The sequence below is a fragment of the Ambystoma mexicanum genome, chromosome 4p (genome assembly GCF_040938575.1).
Source record: "Ambystoma mexicanum isolate Mex_15411 chromosome 4p, UKY_AmexF1_1, whole genome shotgun sequence".
Lineage (NCBI taxonomy): Eukaryota > Metazoa > Chordata > Amphibia > Caudata > Ambystomatidae > Ambystoma > Ambystoma mexicanum.
The window spans coordinates 468635615-468649372 of record NC_090927.1 but is presented as its reverse complement, the minus strand read 5'-3'; the positions used below and the strand labels follow the sequence as shown (position 1 = coordinate 468649372).

At 44.8% G+C, this 13758-nt stretch overlaps 1 protein-coding gene across 2 annotated transcripts in view; it reads right to left on the bottom strand.

Annotated features, from left to right (window-relative positions):
- The window catches only part of ADAM17 (ADAM metallopeptidase domain 17), a 1432827-nt gene that overhangs the window by 232464 nt on the left and 1186605 nt on the right, over positions 1-13758 (bottom strand). The window lies entirely within an intron of this gene.

Here is a 13758-nt window from a genome sequence, read left to right as displayed (position 1 = left end):
TTCTTTCATTATAGGTTTCTTGTTTGGTCCCGATGATCTCAGCTCTATATTAGGTGGTTATTTCAGTCACCTTGTCTTTGTTTTCTTTTGAAGGTAAGTTTTTCCAATTGGCTTCCATTTTCCTTTTTTCAAGCCTGAGGGCTTTTAGCTGAGGGGTAAACCAAGTATTGAGGTGTGCTTTAAGTTTACTATTTCGAAGTTTAAGAGGGGCAATAGCATCTAGGGCTTGAGTCATAGTGTTATTGTAGAGGTCTACAAGTTCCGCTGGATCTTACGAGTTGGATAAGTTTACGGTCTGGAGCAAGAGGGGCAGTAGCTTGTCAGTCGTGACGTTTCGTTTATTTCTAGCAGGGAGAGGTGGGGACATTATTTTAGGTTTGTTAGTTGGTCTATTGATGCAGATGGTAAAGGAAATTAAGAAATGATCTGTCCATGGCTGGGGTGCGATCGTTGTGATAGAGGTTTCACAATTGAAGTCAGCCACCCAGTCAAGTGTTCTCCCTTTCTCATGGGTAGGTTATCCGACTCTTCGCGTGAAGTCTATTTCAGCTAAGGAATCAGCAAGAAGTTTAGCTGAGTGGTCGTTATTTGTGATGTAGGTTTAGTTTTGTCTGAAAATAATGCGATGATATCCTCCTCGAAGGACCCAGTGGGGCCAGGAGGTCTGTATATTGGATGGATGGTTAAGGAGCTAGTTTTAGAAGTGGCTATCTTGACTGTTAGTTCATATGATTTAGGTGTAGGTGTCGTTGTTACTCTAAGCGCTAGGCTAGCCTTGGCGATGTAGGCAACTCCTCCACCTTTTGTTGATTGCTTGCTTGCTTTGAGAAGCGTGCAGTTGATGTACTTACAGGTAGGTCTCGCAGGTGTGTGTGTTTGCGTAGGACGCAGAGGCTGGGGGGATGTAGTGGGGGATGCGGGGGAAGAATTGAGTGCAGACTCTAAGGAACCTATTCCTCATGCTGATCAGAGGGGGCATGGTGGTGGCAGAGTCGGGGTTTTCAAGTTGCGTGGGGCCTTGTCTGTGGATCTGCGGTGGGCGGAATGATTGGTGATCGTGGTGTGAGACGCACACAGGAGGCTGCTTGCGTAATCGGAGTAAACTATTTCTCGAGAGCATCAGAGTAGCGAGGGCAGGGTCGGGGGTAGCATGTTGCGTGGGGTCTGGTCTACAGATCTGCGGTGGCCAGGGTGATTGATGAGCGTGGTGTGACACGTATGCTGTGATCCGAGTGCGTAGCCTGAGGAGGCTATTCCTCGTAAGGATCGAGGGGTGCATAGCGATGGCGAAATCGGCGTCAACGTCAGATGCAGCGCCGCCAGCATCGACGGCGTCGACACAGTCCTCGAAGCCGGAGCTCCGAGCGTGTCCTTCGACGACCTGAGCGTCGACGGCTTCGACGACTTCCTCGGAGCCGGAGCCTCGAGAAAGCCTGTCGACGCCCTCCTTCCTCGAAGACATCACAGGTGCACACGGTCTCGAACGCGTTGAGGACCGGGACCTGGAACGGGTACGTCGAGAACGAGTCCCCTTGTCCGAACGGGTCCTCTCCCGTGACTCGTGCCGACCACTCTTGCGAGCGGTGTCTCTCGACCTCTCACGGCCGACCCCACTTGGGGGCGCAGACTGCTTAGTACCCTGCGACTCGAGAATCGCCAGCATTTTCTTCCCGAAGGAAGCCCATTCCTCCGGCGTCGCACGGCTGGTGGGGTAAGCGACGTGCCGGGCAGAGTCCTCAGAAGAGGACCTGGAAGACGACCGCTGTCGGCGCTTCCGAGAATGCCTCGAAGAGGCCGAGGAGTGGCGAGACCGACTCCTAGAAGGAGAGCCACGAGACTTCCAACGACTACGCGGAGAGTCACCTCTCGAATCATCCGTCGAAAGCCCCGCAGACTTCGACTTCCGGGGCTTGGACACCCGACCTACCGACAACTTCTTCTTACGTTCCCGTAAGGCTTTGGACGCGAGCGACTGGCAGTCGATACAGTCATCCGTGTCGTGGGCCTCCCCGAGGCACCAGAGGCAGGCGTCGTGCGAGTCCGTCACCAACATCTTGGACCCACATCCCTGCAGTTCTTGAAGCCCGGACGCGGGGTCGAAGACGAAGTATAAGACATTTTCTTACGAAGGATTTTCGCACAAAATACGAACAGGTTCGAAGAACCGAGAAGAACAGAATTCCAAAGAGTCGAGGCGTAACCGAGATTCACGAAGCAACACGTTCGCTGAAAAAACGGAACTGAGGCTACGGGCGTCGTGCGTCCTACTTATCACATCGGATGACGTCGGAGGAGGTCCTCGACGGCGGCGCATCGACGCAGGACGCAGAAAAAAGTTTCCGAAGCAGCACAGCTGTGGTGATTACCCGTCATAGATATGGAATACGTCGGAGGACCCAATCCCCTAGAATATTCTGTTTGACCTCTACTCCACAGGCCCAAATATGATAATTAACATAACTACAAAGTCAAATCAAGCAATGAACATATGTAATCCCTTCATGTTGGTGACATTACCATGTAACCATTACAAGGCATCACAGGTGAACCTCAATTCCGAAGACGTAGGTCTACTGCGCCAAGCAAATATTTAATTATTTAGTTATTCTCAAATGCCAATACTTCTGCACAATTACTGTCATCTTGAAACAAACTTAAAACATCGTGTTTTGATTGAAGTGCCTTCCCAAGGCCCGAGAGATTCAAAACGCACATAAAACGCAAAACATCCTGAGGGGAACTGTATTATTGCATGCGCGGCCTGGTGGGGGTGGAAACAGTAAACCTGGATAAGGAAGAGGAACAGAGAGCCTTCACCTCTGATAGGGCAGCTACACACAACAGTGGCAATGCACTCCAAGATGGTAGCCGGAGGTTTATACTCCCATCACAAGCCCCCATCTCTGGGCCAACTGATCACAGGTCAGAGACTAAAAAAGGTTGGGGAATGAGGTGGCGATGAATACCAGTAAACCAATGAGACCAGTGGTAACAGCACAAGGGACTCCCCACCAAGAGGATGAAGACTGGGAAGTGACACATTAGTAAGGGAGAAGCTATTGGAAGACCTGCTGGAAGAGGGTAGGTGTTAAGCAGGGATGCAAAAGCCTGGAGGAGAGATAGGCGCTCTGACCTATCTGGAGCTACAGCCTGGTGAAGGCATGCAGAACAGAGCCCATGTTGGTGGTGATGTTCCAAGCCATGAAACTAGTAGTAGTCAGCGGAGTCCAGGAGAGAGCATTGCTAAGCTGGAGACCCACCCAAAGAACCAAAAGAGCCCATGTAGTTTGAGAAAGACGAGACATTTGGAAAGTAGAGAAGTGTGCTGCAAGACGGACAGCACGGAGACAGCAACCATACAGGTGGTTGACGACACCCTCAAGATCCTTGACGACAGCCACCCCTGATTCCTGGTTCTACTCGGCCTCTCAGCCGCTTTGAACACAGTAGACCAATAGGCGCATACGGACACCCTACATCGGGGGATGAGGATCAGCAACCTTGTCCTATGATGGTTCAAGTCCTACCTCGCCGACCGCAACCAGTTTGTTCAGATGGACTGCTCTAGATCGCCAATGCTACCAGTCACCTTGGAGTCCTGCAGGGTTCCATCCTCTCCACAGTGATCTTCAATATATACATGGAGCCGCTGGGAGCCCTCCTAGCCACAGACAACATGCACATCCACCCATATTGGACGACACCCAGCTATACCTCAATATCGACTATCAAGGACGTCCAGGAGCTCAAAACCTGCCTCTCGCTGATCCAGTCTTGGATGTCCAGGGCATACTTGAAGCTCAACCTCTCCCTCACCAAAAAATGGAACACCCAGACATAGAGACATACAGACCTGGCCATCAACCATGAACTCCGAGGGCTTCGCACCCGAGCTCACCTTCTGCACCAAGTCCCTCGGGTTCCACATCAACAAACACCTCTCAGTCAAGACACACATAGCTAAGAAAGGCACGTGCTCCTGAAGTGGCTCTGCAAGTGGCTGTTAGGCTGTGGAACTATCCCGTCACGACGTTGGAAACAGTGCTGCTGGACACGCCCACTTCGTCATAAATTCGAGCCGCCGCGCGCGCTCCTGAAGTGGCTCTGCAAGTGGCTGTTAGGCTGTGGAACTCTCCCGTCACGACGTTGGAAACAGTGCTGCTGGTATTACACTTTCACTTTCCACGGATATCCTTGGATACCTTCACTTGTGGACTAATACTGACTACACAAAATAATTATACGTGTTCCAGTATAATTATAGGACCTAACCACGTATATTTTATACAATTTTTATTTATTCATTCATTTTTAGGACACGCCCAGTTCGTCATAAATTCGAGCCGCTGCGCGCGCGCTCCTGAAGTGGCTCTGCAAGTGGCTGTTAGGCTGTTTGGCTGCTTGGCAAGTGCAAGAGCCACGTTGTTTAGCCATCAGCTGTGTTATTTTTCCCCTGTGCCACCATTGTATTTAATATTATGACTGCATTTGAAGGCATTATAGACACGATTTGATTGTTATTGGCAGCAGCAGTCCTGGGGTGAGTCTACAGTATGTTAGTAATTTCTCTTTGTCTTTTCACATGTTATACTGATGGTATTATTGCCCGTTTCATCTGTTGTTGAAAGTTTTAATACTAGTTGTTTTTAGCTCATTTTGATGATTTTCTGCAAATCGTAATATGATCTAGGCACTCATAATTTTAATAACATTTTTTAGCTGTCTATGCCTTTTATTTAGTGTCTATGTTTAGTCACATGAGTGGTTATATTCAGTAACAACTGTGACTGTAATACACTGTGTAGTTTACCATTGTGTGATCATTAGCACCTACATTGTTACACTTCCCTCTTGGTGTGTGCCTAAACGCCTTATCCCAGGATATCATCGGATTGCCAGTTTGTGTTGTGTTGTGTGCAACATCGTTGTAGAGGTATGGACGATTACGACAAGGAAATCGCTATGCATAAAAATCTGCGCAATAGGCGTGTATGTGTACCTAAGATTATTACTCGTCCAAAAAAGGGTGCTGTTATAGGTAATCCTATCACTGATTATTTTGCAAAGACCCCCACCCATATATTAACGGCACCTCATCCGCCTATTGATAAAGATCATCGTCTTATGGCATCAGAGGATCTGGTATCAGACTTGACAAATGATCTTGGTTGTGTAAGCGGTAAGCTTTTGTCTGATGTATTTTGTGCCAATCCTAATACGAATTGCATAGCCAAGGCCATGGCCAAGGGGTCTCATGATCATGTTACGCCTAGTGTTACCTCAAGTCAGCTTGATCCTAAAGTGGCTGACTTTGTGCCAATCACTGCAAGCATTGCTCTTTCACCAACTGCAATGCCTGTGATCACATATACTAATGGATTATTAGCTAATCGTAGTACTAATGCCATTGTCCACAAGGAGAATAACACTAATGGAAAAAGTTCAATTGATATATCCATTTCTGAACTGGAAGAACTAGAAATTGAGTAAATGGGTATTGATCCTGAAATATCTTTAACCTCGGTTGTTCCTACCCCATTATTTTTCACTCCCCCTACTAAGATGACACTGCCATTGTGACTTGATTTATCCATTGTTCCTAATTGTAAACCCGTATTGAAGAATGAGAGTGGTTTTGATGTTGGTATTCCATCTATATTTTGTTTTAATACTATTAAACCAACACAGGAGAATGTTCGTCACTCTCAAAATGTAATCACCGATTATGGCGAGGGCTCACATATAAATGATGATGCAGATTCAAGTATGAATTCTGATGAAATGTTTAATGCCCTAGAAAATCTGCTCACTATGCTGCTCGAGAAATGTGCACATTTAGAAACCAAAATTGATGTTCAGCCATTACTAATTCATTCGTCCCTGAAAGAGTATCATTGTAAAGTGTGTGCAAGTAAGCGCAATACTTCTTCTACTATACCCTTGCCTGTAGTCATAACTAAGACAAATCTAAAAGGTAAGGGTGAGCCTGTTGTGAAGAAGACTACTCTGGCCAAAAAGCAATCGAGTATAGTCCACCAGGCTTTTATGTATAGTAAGCGCACTACTAAAAAGCAGAAACATTCTGTCCCAAGACTGAAAGATGACTCTGTGAATGTCATCTCTGTGATTGAGTCTGAAGTATCTGCTGAGGTTGTAGTTGCTAATACTAGTGATCAAGTGATTACTCCTATCCAAACTAATGAGTTGATTCCTGATAATATTCCGACTGGTCCAAAATCTAATTGTGTGATGGTAGAATCCTCATTGTCTTCGATTATAGCAATTGAGCCACCAACTAACATGATAAAGGCAGTAGGCACTATGAACATGCCTGTGGTATCTATTCAATCTACATTGCCAGATGCCTGGGTACTTAATAACAACGCTAATACCTCCTCATCTAATGCTAATACTAGCAGTGGTGGGAATTGCACAGGAATGCTATCCGCATTACAAATTATGCAAGTCCACATGGTAAAGTGGTCTCCCCCTCTAAATCGCGCTGCTGTATTGAGTTTATTCAAAACCATTGTTCCTTTGAGGGTAATAACATCTGGTGATATTCGTTTGGTCGACCAGCTTGAGCTTCATAACAAATATATTACTAACGTGTGTTTTGAGGCTGAAGCCACGCTTAACTACGTTATGGGATACGAAGTTGAGCTATTGTGTCTTGGTTATGCCACCCATAAAGTGTTAATACCCTCTGAAAAATCATGCCATAGTATCACGGCTCAGAGGACTAGTAACACTAATCCAAGTAGTCCTAGCTCGAACACCAAACCCAGCTCTGCACATAAGGAAGGGCTGCCTAAACATGGCACTAATATTGTGGCAAGCAATAATGATGCCATTCCTGAAGGCTATTGGCAATGGTTGCCTTTGAGTTTTAAGCCCCATTTTGCTGAATCTCGCCAATGACCATAATCGAAGCAGTTGCTCTATTCCTGGAATACTCGTGGGCACTCGCATCTGTTTCAGGGTGATAGTTTGATTGAATGTATGGCACTTTTTAACATTATTGCACTCCAGGAAACATGGCTAACAGCAGAAATACAGATAGATGATAGATGTACTGTCCACCAAATTGCGTCTAAGGGCCCTTTGGGCCATCCGAAAGGTGGCTTGTTGATCTCTGTTCAATCACCATGGTCTATTATGAAACTTTCATTATCTAATGAGCATATATTAGTTGGGAAACTAACATGGATGTCTACCGTCCTAATTGTTATCAATATTTACGATCCTCCTAATCTGGCCAAAACTGTAACTAATATTGTGACTGTTGTAAATGTGCTGAAACTGTTCAATCATCGTTACCCTATATTCCTCTTGGGAGATTTGAATGCGAAAAATGGGGACTATTGTCAGTTTGATGTGCAAATGGGTGTCTCGTCAAAATCAAAAATCCACTCGGTGTCCAATAGACAAGGCAAAAAGTGGACGAATGTTATGCAGACCCACAATTTTATGAAACTTAATGGTCTAACACCTAGCGATGTGCCTATGAACTTTACTAGGGTTGAAGGTAGATCTGCAGCTACCCTTGACTACATTTTCACCAACCAGATTGGATTTCATCTTGTCATTGATATGGGTGTAGTTGAGAGAGATGAGTGACCATCTACCCTTCTCTCTGTTATTTGCTATACCAGAAAAGGGCACAGACCACCATGACTATGATAATAATGGGGTTCTCAGCATAAACTAAGGAAATAATAGGATAGTATGGCATAGTCGAAATATTGAACATGTCTCTCAATTGGTATCCCCCTATTACCGGAGTTCATTAAGGAGGGGGTGTCCGGTATGAACACTGGTAACCAAATTTTGCATAGTTTCACTGAGCTTATGCAAAATATTCAGAAACATGTGGGTGAACGTCGAATATACAAATCAACTGGGGAACGTTCCAACATTGCTATATCACGTGGACCTGGGAATAATAAAAAGATTATTCTTGCTAAAAAAACTGCGTAATGAAATTCATACTGTTAGAAATAATGACCCGTTGCTGTCAGCACATGAGGTAGCATGTCTAATCAAAAAACTTAAAAAGAATTATAAAGTATGGCTTAAAATCCATAAACGCGAATGTGAAACCAAACTATGGAAAAAAATGTCTCTAGTTGCCTTGTCCAACAACCAACAAGGCATTTGGCATCTCCTTAGCAAACACAAAAAACGCGATTTGACAATTAATTTGATCACCGAAGAAGCGTGGGCCCACTATATCAATGGCACTTTGGGAAAAGTTGAACTAGGTACAGTGCTTACTCTTCCTCCCGAAGTTACTTGGGTCTGTAAATCCTCAGAACTCAATACTGTTAAGATTATTGAAAATCTTAAGAATTCACGTGCAGCAGGGCCGGATGGGGACTGCAACATGGTAATAAAAAAGAAGCCTGAACTGTGGGGTGCTGTACTTGTGCTCCTGTTTAAACAAATAGGGACACTTGGTGCAATATCTCTATCATGGAAGACAAGCCACATCCTTACCGTTCATAAAAAAGGGTCATGGGATAACCCGGCTAACTTTAGAATGCTGGCAATGCTAGATGTGTCCTCTAAGATATTTACTAAGGTATTGCTCAAGGAACTAAACGATTGGATAAGTGAAAATAATATCTTACCCTCCAATCAAATAGGCTTTCGCGACAAATCTAGCACTGCACATAATTTGTTGCGGTTAACATCTTCGATTGAACATGTTTGGAGAAAACGCAATTTGAATGTCTATTGCGCATATATCGATTTCTCAGCGGCATTTGACACCATACTGCGAAACAGATTTTGGAAAAAACTAAGTTCATGGGGGATCCCCCAAGGTCTGTTAAAGATGCTAATGTTGTTACACTGACACCTCAGTACGCATAAGACTCAATGCCACAGGCAAACTTTTGAAATTCATGGCTACTAGTTGCAGTGTCAAGCAAGGCTGCATGATCGCTGCCATCCTTTTTAATCTGTATTTATCAGACATGATGAAAGCATTCTTTATCCCAGAAGCCAATCCCGTGAGAGTGAATGGAGTAACTATTGGTTGGCTCGCCTATGCTGACGACTTGCTATTATTGGATTATACTCCGGCGGGCCCTTCAGCATATGCTTGACTCCTTGGTTATCTATTCAGCCGAAAATGGTCTATCAACATTGATAAGAGTAAGATAATGGTCTCCTCAAATAAATGTAGACCTAAGAAATACTCGTGGTGCCTGGAAAACAAAAAAGTTGAACAGGTGAAATCCTACAAATACCTGGGAGTTATCATTGATGAAAAGCTGAATTGGAAGGAACAGTGGTCTACTATTAAGAGCAGATGTATTGTGGCTGCAAACACTTTAAGTGTATTTATTGGTCGCAATTGCTGCTATTCGGTCATTGCAGTTCTTAATATTTATCTTGTAAAAATTAGATCAATGCTGCTCTATGCTGTGGAAGTTTGGGGGCACAAGTTTGTCAAACGTGGTGTGGTTCTTGAATCCAACCTTTTAAGAAAACTACTACGTCTCCCTCCAAGTGTGAGTGTGGAATATCTGTATTTGGAATTCAATATCAAAAGCTATTTGTACGCATATATCTGCCAATGTGTTTTGTCCTATGAGAAAGCTGTCACACTCCGCACTAAAACTATTTTTGTGACATTTGTAAAAGCATATCTTAGTCTAGAAGGTAATGTGTTGATTGGTACCATTGGTATAATTCAAAGGCTACACCGCACATGGACCAATGGGTCTGATCCAGGTGCCCTCTCTCTTCTATCATTCAAAATGAGACTTAAGTTCAGGGTGCAAGATTACTGCCATGAACAAAACATGATTAATCTAGCATCTAAAAAGTTCAGTGGCAGGTTTCTTGATGAGTATATGAGTCGAGTGTCTTCTCCCCTATACATTATTGCCTATCCCAATGTTAGCACGTTTCTTACCTATCTAATGATGAAATTTAACGCTACTGTTGCATTAGAAACAAATTGTGCTAATATAGGATCCACACATATGCCAAAGTACTGTCGCCTGTGTGGAGTAAATGTCGTTGAGTCCCTTTACCATCTTATCATGTGTTGTGAAAGTTTAAACGATCTGCGAATTATTTGTTTTAAATCTTATAATAATGACACTGTGATGACTGAGATGTCTGATCAATGGATGATTTTTATGCGAGGCAATGATATTAACCTCATATATTTCATTGTTGTTTTTTACTTGAAAATTGTGGCAATTTTAAATTGTATTGTATAGGATATGTGAAAATGAAATCTGTTTTTAGATTTTGTGTATTTATGTTGTTTTGTTAATGTGTTATACAAAGCCAATTGGCTATATGTATATCTAACCAATAAATAAATAAATAGCTAAGAAAGACAGCTTGGTATCAGCTCTCCCTCCTGCGAAATGTCAAGCCCTTACTTCCTCTGGACAGCTTTAGATCCACCGTTCAAGCACTGGTCCTATTCCACCTGGATGGGAACAATGCACTCCTCAAAGGCCTCCAGTCATCCTCCTTTGTGCCCTTGAGAAGTGTCCTACATTTGGCAGCACTCCTCCTCAAGGATCTATGCAGATACGACCACATCACGCTGGCCCTCATCAACCTTCACTGGCTTTCACTGCACGCACAAATCACCTTCAAGTCTTGCTGCACCATCTATAAGGCAGTTGCCCACCAGTCACTCAGCTACATCGCAACAAAACTCTGCATCTCTGGCGGACAGGGAACGACCAGAAGCCAGGACACGTACAGACATGAAATCCGCTGCTGCAAAAAGGAAAGGACCAGAAAACAAGCCTTTTCTGCCTATACCCCAAGCCTATGGAACCTCCTCCCCATCAGCATCAGACACGCCCCTACGCTCCTACAATCCAGAAAAGTACTCAAGACCCATCTCTTCAAGGAGACTCTCCTCTTCAACACCTAGGCCATTACGTCGCCCCTCGTGCCACCTGACTCGCTAGACGCCACTCGCCCCTCTCCTCCCCGCCGCCCGGTACAGCTGTACCCCTCCTCTGTCCTCCTCTGTATCTTAAGCCCCGCTGTATATCTGTTCTGTTACCTCTGAAAAGCGCTCCGTTATTGTGCATCTTTAAAATTGTACACCTCTGTAAAGCGTTCCATTATGTATCTGTAATGGTGAATACCTCTGTAAAGCGTTCCGTTGCTTCTCAAAGCTAGGTCTGCCTGCAATAAATACCTTAATAATAATACTTCCAAGTGAAAGCAATGAAAAGTGATACCCTGAGTTGAAGGGTTTACTCAGATTACCAGTGCACAGTTTAAAATAAATTCCTTTTAAAACTCCTGTTCCAATGTTTTCCTTTGTGTTAGGGAGAATTCTCTGTTAAGGCTAATTTCCCAAACCTAGTGAGTCCCCCAGCAGCTTTGCTGGATTTTTGGGGTTTATTTTTTTCTGCTGCTAAGAGTGAGACTCTCTTTCTCGCACTCTTAGACATGATTTGAGATATCCTTTTTGACTTTGTATGTGTTTTATGGGCTATGGGGTCTTTTACTCCATAGGGCTGCGTGTGTTTTTGGTATGTGTGTTACACAGCACCCTCAGTGCAGTAACACAGGGGTGTCATTGTGACCCCCAAACAGACTCCATACCCTGGGACTGACTAATGTCTACCAGGGCATGTAAAGTCACCATTGGCTTTATTAGTCCAAATTTGTGAACAGAACCAGTATAAACCATCATATTGTGGAAGTACTGGAAGGGGTTAATTAGATTACCCCTGAGTCTGTTTTCAAGGGGGCACTGTGCAGTCCCCCCTTGTCGAGCTGGTGGCAGTGGTTACCACGCAAAATATTCCTTAAGAATAATTACTATGGGATTTTCCCATTCATTTTAAACGCACCACTTTTTGGTGCAATGTTAAAGATACTGCTGGGTAATTTATTTAATATTTATTCCCCGGTTGGGTCTTTTTGCCAGGACTCGGTTTTAAAATGGCATTTGTGTTTGCCTCTGTAACTCCACCCCAAGTCGAGCCCTTTGTTCCACTTTTGGAGGGCTTCTGCACAGAAGCCTCCAAAAGGGGTGCCACTCTGTCTGGGTCTACAGGATGTGTGGGAGGGGGGAATAGGCACCCTGGACTGAGTTGCCTTGGCAACTCAAGTCGCACTCTTGTGTGATTGGCCCAGTGGTGAGCCGCCCGGCTCACCACTTAGCATGTTTGAGTGACAGCTAGGACTGATGAATGGGGGATTTCTGCATAAAAGCAGGGTTTTGGGGACTGGAACTTCAGAAGTCGCCACAGGACCTAAAGAATCCGAAGAGGGAGAAGCTGAGACGACCTGCAACGACGACACCACCGGTGGAGCCCTGCTGAACCGACTAACCACTTCCCAACGACAGAGAAGATCTTCTTCCAGGAGAGTCTTCTTCCTTTGAGCTGGTGGGGTTAACCAGTTTGCCTTTTTCGCCTCCTGGATCGTCTCGTGGTCGAATCGCCCGTGCCATGCACCCCGGCGGCCGGATAGCCACGCTTCACCACTACCGCAAATAAAAGGTTCGTACCTTTTAACCGGGAAACTCCGCGGCTGGTTTCTTCCCTGGCAGTGCAACGACCTCCAGCTTTCCTCCACGTCGAGATCTTCTCTTCCCCTGGACAAAGCACCGACTTGCACCCGCTGCCAGGAACAACTGCCCCCGCTGGAGCTTTCTCACCATTTCAGGTACTGTGTCCCGCCTGGTCTCTCTTGCAACAGACTGTCCAAGGTGTCCCGTAAATCCTTGACTCTCTATCCTGGGGTGACCTCGGACCTGTTAACTAACTTTTCTGAACTGATCCAACTCCTTTTTGAACTATCTGCAAAGACTTTTAAAGTGTACTTCAACTGTGTGATCTTGGGCACATTCCGCCTTGCTCTCTCCAAGAGTGGGCCAGGCCTATGAACTTTTTGCTCTACAGTAGACCCTTCCTTTCTTGACGTGCTGTGGTTCTTAAAAAGTGATGGTATTGTGTGTTTTCCCATTTCTGCCTTTTCTCTCCCTTTTTAAACAAATTATTGGAGTGCCATCTTAGTTAAGCGCTCACCGCTGTTTTGATAATAAGTGGTGTGTTTTCTCTAAGACTTGTTGAATAATTAATTAGGGCAGTGTATATATTTCCAGTGACTGTGTTTGAACGTGTTTGACATATTAGTGCCAGTGTATTCTTATAAGTGTACTTTTAAATAAATAATTATATACTTTTATACCAAAGCTCTGGTCAGTGTTTGCTTGTGCTACTATATTTTTGGCCCTATTGTGTATGCTCTATATACTGTCTAACTCTTCTTGGGAGAAGTCTGACTGCTCAGCCACAGCTACCAGGTAAATCTGGGTGGTGCAGACTGCTACCAATTGGGTTTACTGCCAACACTTGTAGTCAAACTTTTTGCAGTGGTCCCTAAGGGAACTGCACAGGTTTCTGCCTAACAACCCCTCCTCACTATCTCGGGGACACCCTCAAAACCCTCAACTGACTCCAAACGTCCCACCACCCACCCTTCTTAGGTCCCCTCTTCCATTTTCCGGGGGACAACCCCAGAACCGCTGCCACTACCCACTTTATGCCCCTTGCCCCCTTCCGCCACCCCATCTACGCACAAAACCATTTGCCCCGACTGCTTAGTCAAAGTAGCAAAGTGACCACGAGACACTGAGATAAAAGAGTTCCGATGGTGCATTCTGGGAAACAAAGTGAAAGTGCTGCAAGTATTAAAGTGTTGAAAACAGTGGCAGAAATGGAGTACCAAAAGACTTTATTAAATGAA